Consider the following 9,416-nt stretch of genomic DNA (forward strand, 5'->3'; position numbering starts at 1 on the left):
AGGAAGAGTCTGTGTGAATGACACTGAAATGAGCCCAGGCCCTGGGGAAAGCTTGTGGGCAGACCCTCCTCCAACCTCAGACTCACGGAGGCCCTCGAGGCCCAAGAGGGACCCCAGGGCCAGAGCACAGAGCTGGCTGAGCTGCAGGAGTCCTGCTCGGAGGAGGTGGGAAACGTTCCCTGGATCTCACACTTGTATTTGTGGAGAAGCAGCAGCGCTAGGTCCCAGCCAATAGACTGAGTGATGGACAACCAGCAGCCAGCCAGCCACAGCCCCTTCACACAGACCCGGGCTGCCTCCCGCACCAGCTGCCAGCGTGGGGCCTGAATATTTAACGCCGTGACTGGGGGGGGGGTGGGGGGGGGCAGAGGGGCCTGGCCCGGACATGGAGTCCCTGGGAAATCAGGATGATTATTACTTATTCAAAACCCACTCCGGAACCAGCACGACACTGAAAACACAGGCTGACTGTGCGTCGGTCTGATTTTCAGCGGAGCCGGTCCCCGTGCCCTAGACTGGGAGTCCTGCCGCGGTGCAGGCAGGGCTCTGGTCAGGGCAGCGCCGTAAAATCAGGAGCAACACCTTGGACGCAGGAACACCCTAATGGCACAGGGTGCGTATAATCATTGCTCCTTGATAAGCCAGAGCAAGATTAACTATCCACCTTGGACAGACACAGCAGGTGGCCACACGTGTCCCAAGTTCATTCAAAGCATTTTCCTATTTCTCCTGTGAAAGAAAATGGGGCCGCATACTAGCCCTGACAAGGCCTTACAGCTGCGGGACCAAACAGAACCACAGGAGGGTCTGGTCAGATTCCTGCCGGGGTGATCATGGCGGGTACTCGCCGTGCGGCCCAGGCCTGCGGCGGCCCAGGCCTACAGCTTTCTCAGCACAGCGAAGCCTTGGCCGTGAGCGAGCCCTGTCCACTGTTCGTGTACATCTAAGCGCAGTGGTCGGCAAACTCTTTAGTCAACAGAGCCAAATATCAACAGGACAACGATTGAAATTTCTTTGGAGAGTCAAATTTTTTAAACTTAAACTATATAGGTAGGTACACTGTTGTTAATTAGGGTACTCCTAAGGCTTAGGAAGAGCCACACTCAAGGAGCCAAAGAGCCACATGTGGCTCCCGAGCCGCAGTTTGCCATACACGGATCTAGGGTAACACATCTTCGAAATGTCAGAGCATTTTCTCCTCCTGACCCTCGAATGCACGGCCACTGGCATCAGGGCTGAGACCACAGACCCCTCATCATTGCCCTGGCCCACCTACCGTCTCCACGTGCAGCAATGGTTAACTGTCAGCCTTCCCGTACCCATCAATGCAAAAGAAGGATGTGTTTCTCCATTTTGCTTTTTATCCAATCCCAGAGGTTTTGCCTCTCTTCTTTCTCCTGCCCCTTCATTGATCACACATGGCTTTCATGTACCTTCCTTAAGTTTTTCTCCTTTGATTCAAAATACATAAAAGAAACAACAAAACTACCATTTTCCGGACCATTTCTCAATCCATAACGATCTTGCTTCCAGGCACGCCCTCAACATTTTGGCTGAAGGAAACTCTTATAACACTTTCCAGGTTTGGATGGTCTTTCACGGACCCTTAGTGCAGCATAAAGATTGAAACTGGAAAAAAAGTACCATCCTACCTCACCGCCTGCGCCTCCTTCTCCTGCGGACTCCGACGTGCGGCAGAAGCCTGTCTCCTGGATGGTGATCCCGCAAATCAAGACGTTTCAGCTGTAGTTGAAAGAGTTCAGTGGTTTAATTCCAGGGGAAGGCGCACAGCCCACAGCATGCCGCCCATCTCCCCCGGGAAGTGGAGGAAGGTGCCGCCTCAGTCCCCCCACAGCCACGGCACACTTTCCGAGGGCGGGCAGGCGGGCGGGCAGCAGGGAAACCGCAAACCTCGCCTGGCACAGTAGGGCCGCTCACTGCAGACTCGTGGCCCTGGGAGCATTCAGGTCCACAGAGAGCTGGGCAGGCTCTGTGTGCCCTGACCGCACCCCCCGCCCCCAGCCCAGCCTCCCTGACTGCCCACGGCTCTGAAAACTAAGAAGTGAGCGTGGTAACCAGGTCTTCCACGTTCATCAGAGCCTGACCCCCACCCCTGCTTGTCTTCCACGGCCACCACCTCGACTTGCACAGTCCACATCACAGGCTGCAAGTGCTGCGGCATCTTTTCTAGAAGCTTCCAGCATTGATGGCTCACCGGGCCAGAGACTCCTCCCTGTCAGTGAATGAGGCCACGGGGAACCCAGGCGCTGCTGGTGGCTCAGAGGAACGGAGGTTTAGATAGTCCTACGGCGGGGGTGGGGGGGGTTCCACATTCTTAATGTGCCCCATTTCGCCCTTTCTAGCTTTGCATTTGCACTTCCAGTGTAAAACGTCCCAGGACAACTGCCGAGGACAGCGCTGAGCAGGGCTCTCCTGCTTGTCCGCCCCGACAGAGCTTAGAGGGAAGCCCTCGTGTGGGTTGATTATCGCAGGATGGAGTGAGCGAGTCCTGCCCAGACTGATGAGCAGGCCCATGTGCTGGGTAACATGCGGCCACCTCTGCCCTTCAGCTGCCGCCACCACCGCCATCTGGGCGCCCAGGCCAGTCCCTTGTGTCCTGCAGACTCTGGCTGACTCCACAGTGTGTGAGGGGCAAGTCACATGCGTTGTCTCCTGTAGTTCGTCCGAGATCGTCTGTCCAGCCAACATGGGGCCTAGGAAGTGCTCGTGCTCCGCGCCACGTGTCCAAGGGAAGAGAGGGTGACTCCCGCTGGCAGTTGCTACTGAAAGGGTCCTGTCTCCCTCCGTGGCCCGAAGAGGAACCGAAGGGAGGCCCAGCCTCTCGGGAGCAGAGGGGCTTCTGGGAAAACACAGGCCCCGTAATGAAAAAGCGACACCCATTAGACAAGGCCCTCCTCTAGGAAGGGTTGCTGTGATGCTTGGCAACAGCAGCTTTCTTGCTGGCAGGGAGGCCGGGCTGCAGCACCAGGCCCAAACGCTGGGGAGGCAGAGGGAATGGCGGGAGGAGCCTGGCCAGCGATGGTGCGGCTGAGCTGGTGACCAGTCTCCTGCCTCTGGGCTTCTCTTCGCCTGAGAGAACACACGACCTCCTTGTTCAAGACATTTAAAAAGCTATTTGTAGCCAAAAGCACTCTTATCGCTAAGTGTGTGAAGTACATACAGCAGACGTTCTGCGTTCTGCCCGTCCTCGAGGCCTGCGGAGAGCATTTCGGCAGTTGCCTTCCACGCTACAAAAGCCCAGTCTGTTCGTGACCGCCTCGGCCTTGCCGGCCTGGCCCTGCCGGCCTCTGCCTCACCCCTCGCCCGCAGAGGCCGAGCGGAAGAGGTGAGAATGTGGACTCGGAACCGGGTTTGACTCTCCTCATAGCCATGTCTCTTAACCTCTGTGCCTCAGGTTCCTCCTCTGTAAAATATGGGCCCTAAAGTGACCCGTCCGTGAAGAGCCCTATGGTCCCGGCAGAGAACCGTGCTCCTGACACGCGCTGAGGCCCCTAACTGCAAGGAGACGTTTGAGGTTTGCTGACGCAGGCTCCGCGGGCCGCCCCGCCTTCCCTGTGGAGCCAGGAGTTCAAGGCCCTTCCTCCCCTGCCGACCACGAGGCGGCTCTCAGAGGACGTCCAAGGAAGCCCTTGGTCTTGGTGTCGGGCGCCTGGAGGGCTGCTAACGGACGCCGGGGGCACCGCTCTGTATGAATGCAGACGTCCAGTTAGTGACAAGACACTGAACTGAAGAATATGACTAGAGCCTTAGCCGGTTTGGCTCAGTGGATAGAACCTCGGCCCTCGGACGGAAGGATCCCAGGTTCGATTCTGGTCAAGCGCACGTACCTCAGTTGCAGGCTCGATCCCAGGCCCTGGTCGGGTGAGTGCGAGCGGGAGGCAACCAATCGACGTGTCCCTCTCACATCAATGTTTCTGTCCGTCTCTCTCCATCCCTTCCACTCTCTAAAAATCAGTGGAAAAATAACCTCAGGTGAGGATTAAAAATATATATATTTAAAAAAATAATCTGACTTGACAGTCATTGTTCTCACAACCTGGTGTGATCTTGGCCAGATCAGGACCAAGAACAGTAGAGGTGAGCCAAGTACACTCTGGGAGAACCTCTGGGTGTCCATTTTCAGGCCTCCTGGCCATCTCCACACACCAGATGATGCTTGTGTGAATTCCGGTTCTGAACAGGCATGTGGGAGCCTGTGTGTGTGATGTGTGCGTGTGTGCCTATGTGTCTGGGGAAGGTTCAGTGTCCAACCAATTACATTTATTTGGTTAAAAACTCATTGATGAATCTTGTTTTTTTTTTTTTAAAAAAAAAAACATTCATGAGATGCTTTTTACATTTCAAAAAGAAGATAAAAGCACTGTATAATGACACTGAGAATTTTTAACATTTCACTTTTTAAAAAAATATATTTTTATTGATTTCAGAGAGGAAGGGAGAGTGAGAGATAGAAACATCGATGAGAATTATGGATTGGCTGCCTCCTGCACACCCCACACTGGGGATTGAGCCCACAGCCCAGGCATGCACCCTGACCAACTGTGACCTGGTTCATAGTTTAATACTCACCACTGAGCCACGCCAGCCGGCTAACATCTCACTTTCAAATAATGTGATCTTCTTCCTCCCTGTGGCAGTAAGTGTAGTTACCACTGTGGCAGATGTAGTTACGAAGTGTAGTTACCACTGTGGCAGATGTAGTTACTAAGTGTGGTTACCACTGTGGCAGATGTAGTTACTAAGTGTAGTTACCACTGTGGCAGACGTAGTTACTAAGTGTGGTTACCACTGTGGCAGACGTAGTTACTAAGTGTAGTTACCACTGTGGCAGACGTAGTTACTAAGTGTAGTTACCACTGTGGCAGACGAAATACTGCCCTCACCCCCACGAAAAATGTCCACGTCCTAACCCTGGACCCATGCACCCGCACGCTACAGGACAAAACGGGTTCTGCAGCCGTGAATATGTTAAGGGTCCTGAGATGAGATGACCCTGGCTGTCTGGGTGGCCAATGCCATCGTTTTAAGAGAAAGTCAGAGAAGGAAGAGAGCTGGAGTCAAAGAGATGTGGCACATCTAACCCATTTCTGAGAGTAACTACGTTTCTTTTATCTTTAGCACTGGTTATTTAACATTCAATTGACTTTTGGAAATGTGAGTTCATATAGCACAGTGATGGCAAACCTATGACACGCGTGTCAGAGGGGACACGCGAACTCATTTTTTTGGTTGATTTTTCTTTGTTAAATGGCATTTAAATATCTACACTAATAAAAGACAAACATGCAAATTGACTGTACTTTTGCTATGCCTTAAGCCACGCCCACCAGCCAATCAGAGTGGCTATATGCAAATTAACCCACCCAAGATGGTGGTTAATTTGCATATGCCGGCTGGGAGCGAAGACTGAAGACAAAGTGGAAGCAAAGCGCTACAGAAGGGAGCAGAGCGGAGGCGGCGGAGGCGGCGGAGACAGGACCGGAGCCACGGCTGCGGAGGCGGCGGAGACAGGACCGGAGCCGAGGCTGCGGAGGCAGGAGCGGGAGGGGAAACCCAGCCGCAGCAGGTTTCACTCCCTTCTCTGCTCCACTCCGGCCGCAGGAGGCCCTATTCTTGCAGGAATCTTCCTGCAACGGGCCTCTAGTATAAAGTAAATATCAAAAATATGCCGTAACCGGTTTGGCTCAGTGGATAGAGCGTCGGCCTGCGGACTGAGGGGTCCCGGGTTCGATTCCGGTCGAGGGCATGTACCTGGGTTGCGGGCATATCCCCAGTGGGAGATGTGCAGGAGGCTGCTGATCGATGTTTCTCTCTCATCGATGTTTCTCACTCTCTATCTCTCTCCCTTCCTCTCTGTAAAAAATCAATAAAATATATTAAAATATATATATATATATAAGTCTTTGTTTTACTATGGTTGCAAATATCAAAATATTTCTATATGTGACACGGCACCAGAGTTAAGTTAGGGTTTTTCACAATGCTGACACGCCGAGCTCAAAAGGTTCGCCATCACTGATATAGCATGAAGGTAATGGATATTTGTATTTATCAAAAGGCCCAATAAATGAAAGTTTTATAGTAGGATCGTTAACAAGGTTAATAATGTGATTTCTGATCCTTGAGTAATAATAGTCTTGAAGGCTTGCATTTGTGTTTATACTTCCTTAGTAAATGCCCGTTACAAAAAAAAATTCTTGTAGAAGAAAATCGAAGGCTTTGACTGGCACTGGACTTGACCACCAGGAAGAAGGGGGGATGCTGTGGGGGCAGTTTGCCCACCGCTGCTTAAGGACCTGGGGTGCTAAGGGGTGAGCACCAAGGCAGCAGGTGGAGAAAACGGCCAGAGAGGTTGGTTTCATTATGCAAATAAACCAACAGATTGAGGATAATCAAAGCCAGATCTTATACAGCTGGAGAAAGCACTTAAAAACACAGAAAGGGAGCGGGAGAATAACCCCTGAGGTCTTGGTTTGGAATTGAAGCCATGGATATTAATTTTATTTTATTTTTATTACTTTAAAATATGTTTTCATTGATTTCAGAGAGAGGGAGAAAGAAACATCAATGATGAGAAAGAATCATAGACTGGCTGCCTCTTGCACGCCTCCTACTGGGGATCAAGCCCTAAACCCGGGCATGTGCCCTGATTGGGAATCAAACCGTGACCTCCTGGTTCATAGGTTGACACTCAACCACTGAGCCAAGCCAGCCAAGGAAATCTTGCTTTCTAAATACCATCCTTCATTAAAAAGAAACAGAGGTGTTGGAGAAATGCTGATTCCAGGGCTGGGCCAGAAGATGTTCCATTGAGCCTGGAACATCTTGCACCAGAAGATAAGGAAGGGTTTGAAGAATGATGGGGACATGTCAAAAGAATTCAGGATCCAGCTGGATGAGGCTCTCAGTGACCAAACTTGAACATCAAAATAGATAATAGCAGTAATAGAATACTACCCATGGAATAAAATACAAATCCACGAATCCATACTGCTATACACAGATGAGTAAAAATTAAAGAGAAGGAAAATCTTTTCCTTAAGAATGCCAACCGATAAATGTAGAACAGACGATGGGCATTTTAGAAACTGCACAGTATATTTGGCAAGGACCACAGTGATTCAGGCAGAAGTCATTGGTAAAGGTCAAGCAAGTCAGGCAGAGGTGGATGAAGAAAAAGACGACGGTGGGATCTCGGAACCTCTCCCTACAGGACACTAATCAACCTACAAATGGAGAAAGGGAGAAGCCTCGCAGACACTGCCATGACTGGCACTGGAGATCAGTATCACCCACGGCAGGACGGGCTGCAATCTTGTGCCCCAGATGAGCACCGTTTCTGTCGTCTTCCTCCTGAAAGAACACATCCGGTCCTGTCCTGATGACACATCGACGGGCCCTGAGTGAGTCATCTTGTGCACGTGCCACTGAGTGCGCTCGGACTCCTGGCAACCCTGCGATGAGTGACGTTGTGTCCTGCCCTCCGTAGCCCTGCTCAGCTCTTGCAGACCCAGCTGGTGGCTTCTGTGATGGAGGCCATCCATCTCCTATTGGGTCTTTCTCTTTCACTGTCGCTTTCTATTTCTCCCAGCACTGTCTTTCCCAAAGAACCCTGACTACTTCTATGTATGAATAGTCTGTGTATTTTTTAATTGATTTTTAGAGAGGAAGGGAGAGGGACAGATAGAGACATCACTGAGAGAGAAACATCAATGGGCTGCCTCCTACTGGGGGTCGAGCCCACAACCTAGGCATGTGCCCTGACCAGAAATGGAATAGGATACCTTTTTGTTGTTGTTGTTAATCCTCACCTGAGGGTATTATTTTTTCCCCACCGATTTTTAGACAGAGTGGAAGGGAGGGGGAGAGACAGAGAGACACACATTAATTTGTTGCCTCTCTCAGGTGCCCAGACTGGGGCCAGAGACTGAACCTCCAGTCTTCGGGAGCTACGTGCTGTTGACTGGAATCGAACTCGGGACCCTTCAGTCCATGGCTGGCGTGGGCTAATGCTCCCACCACTGAGCAAACTGGCTAGGGCGAACCGGTGACCTCTTGGTTCATGGGTTGACACTCAACCAGAGTCACACTGGCGGGGCAAAAGTCTGTGATTTTTCTTTTTGGTGTATGTGTGTGTTTCTGTCATTAATCCTCATCTGAGGATATTTTCCCATTGATTTCTAGAGAAAGTGGAAGGGAGGGGGAGGCAGAGAGAGAACATCAATGTGAGAGAGACACACAGATTGGTGGCCTGCCAAGTGCCTCGACCAGGGCCAGGGATCGAACCTGTAACCAAGTTATGTGCCCTTGATCAGAATAGAACCTGGGACCCTTTAGTCCACAGGCTGATGCTCTATCCCAGGGGTGGGCAAACTTTTTGACTCGAGGGCCACAATGGGTTCTTAAACTGGACCGGAGGGCCGGAACAAAAGCATGGATGGAGTGTTTGTGTGAACTAATATAAATTCAAAGTAAACATCATTACATAAAAGGGTACGGTCTTTTTTTTCAATAGTTTTATTCATTTCAAACGGGCCGGATCCAGCCCGCGGGCCGTAGTTTGCCCACGGCTGCTCTATCCACTGAGCCAAACCAGTTAGGACAAAAGTCTATGATTTTTAATTAACACTGAAAAACTATCAGGGACAGGATGACAGAGGACCGGTCCTAGGTTGGAGGGGACTAAACGTGATTGTGGGTGAGATCTTGGGGGTGGGGAGTGGGGAACATTGTTGACAGAATTCAAATGGCGTCTGTGGATTGAAACAGTATTGTTTGAATGGTGACTTCATCTGCATGGTTGGGTGGAGAATTGTTATGTAGGAGTGTCTGCTTTTAGGGAAATACACAAGGGGGTTTCCGGGCTTCCTGTCATGTGTAGAGCATGCTCTCAAACAGCTCAGAAAAAGACTGGGGGAAATGAGCATCTCTATAATAATAAAGGGGTAATATGCTAATTGACCAGACGTCTTCCAGACGTCCTTCCTGACGAAGCCGGGGCCTGGGGGAAGGTGGGGGGTGGGGGGAGGAGGAAGCCCAGGTCCTGAGTACCGGAGAAAGGTGGGTGCCCGGAGAAAGGTGGGTGCCCGCGGAAAGGCCTTCTCTTGCACGAATTTTTGTGCACTGGGCCTCTAGCATGTGCATAAATGCGCGTGCACGCCCGCGCGCACACACATACACACAGTCTAACCTTGCTGTTTTCCACTCCACCTTTGTGCACCTGCCTACTTGCTGAGACCCGTAACTCCAGAATCAAGGCTCGCAGAGCTTCCTGGGCGGTTGGGTCCCAGCGGAGGTCCCACAGGTGCCACTGCTTTCTTGTTTCCGCTCCGATAGGTGAACGGGGTCTGCCTGGCGGCGGGGTCCGTGGGGCGCTGGCATTTCCGTGCTCCCTG

Source organism: Myotis nattereri, assembly GCF_964212035.1.
Source record: "Myotis nattereri genome assembly, chromosome: 5".
NCBI classification, from domain to species: domain Eukaryota; kingdom Metazoa; phylum Chordata; class Mammalia; order Chiroptera; family Vespertilionidae; genus Myotis; species Myotis nattereri.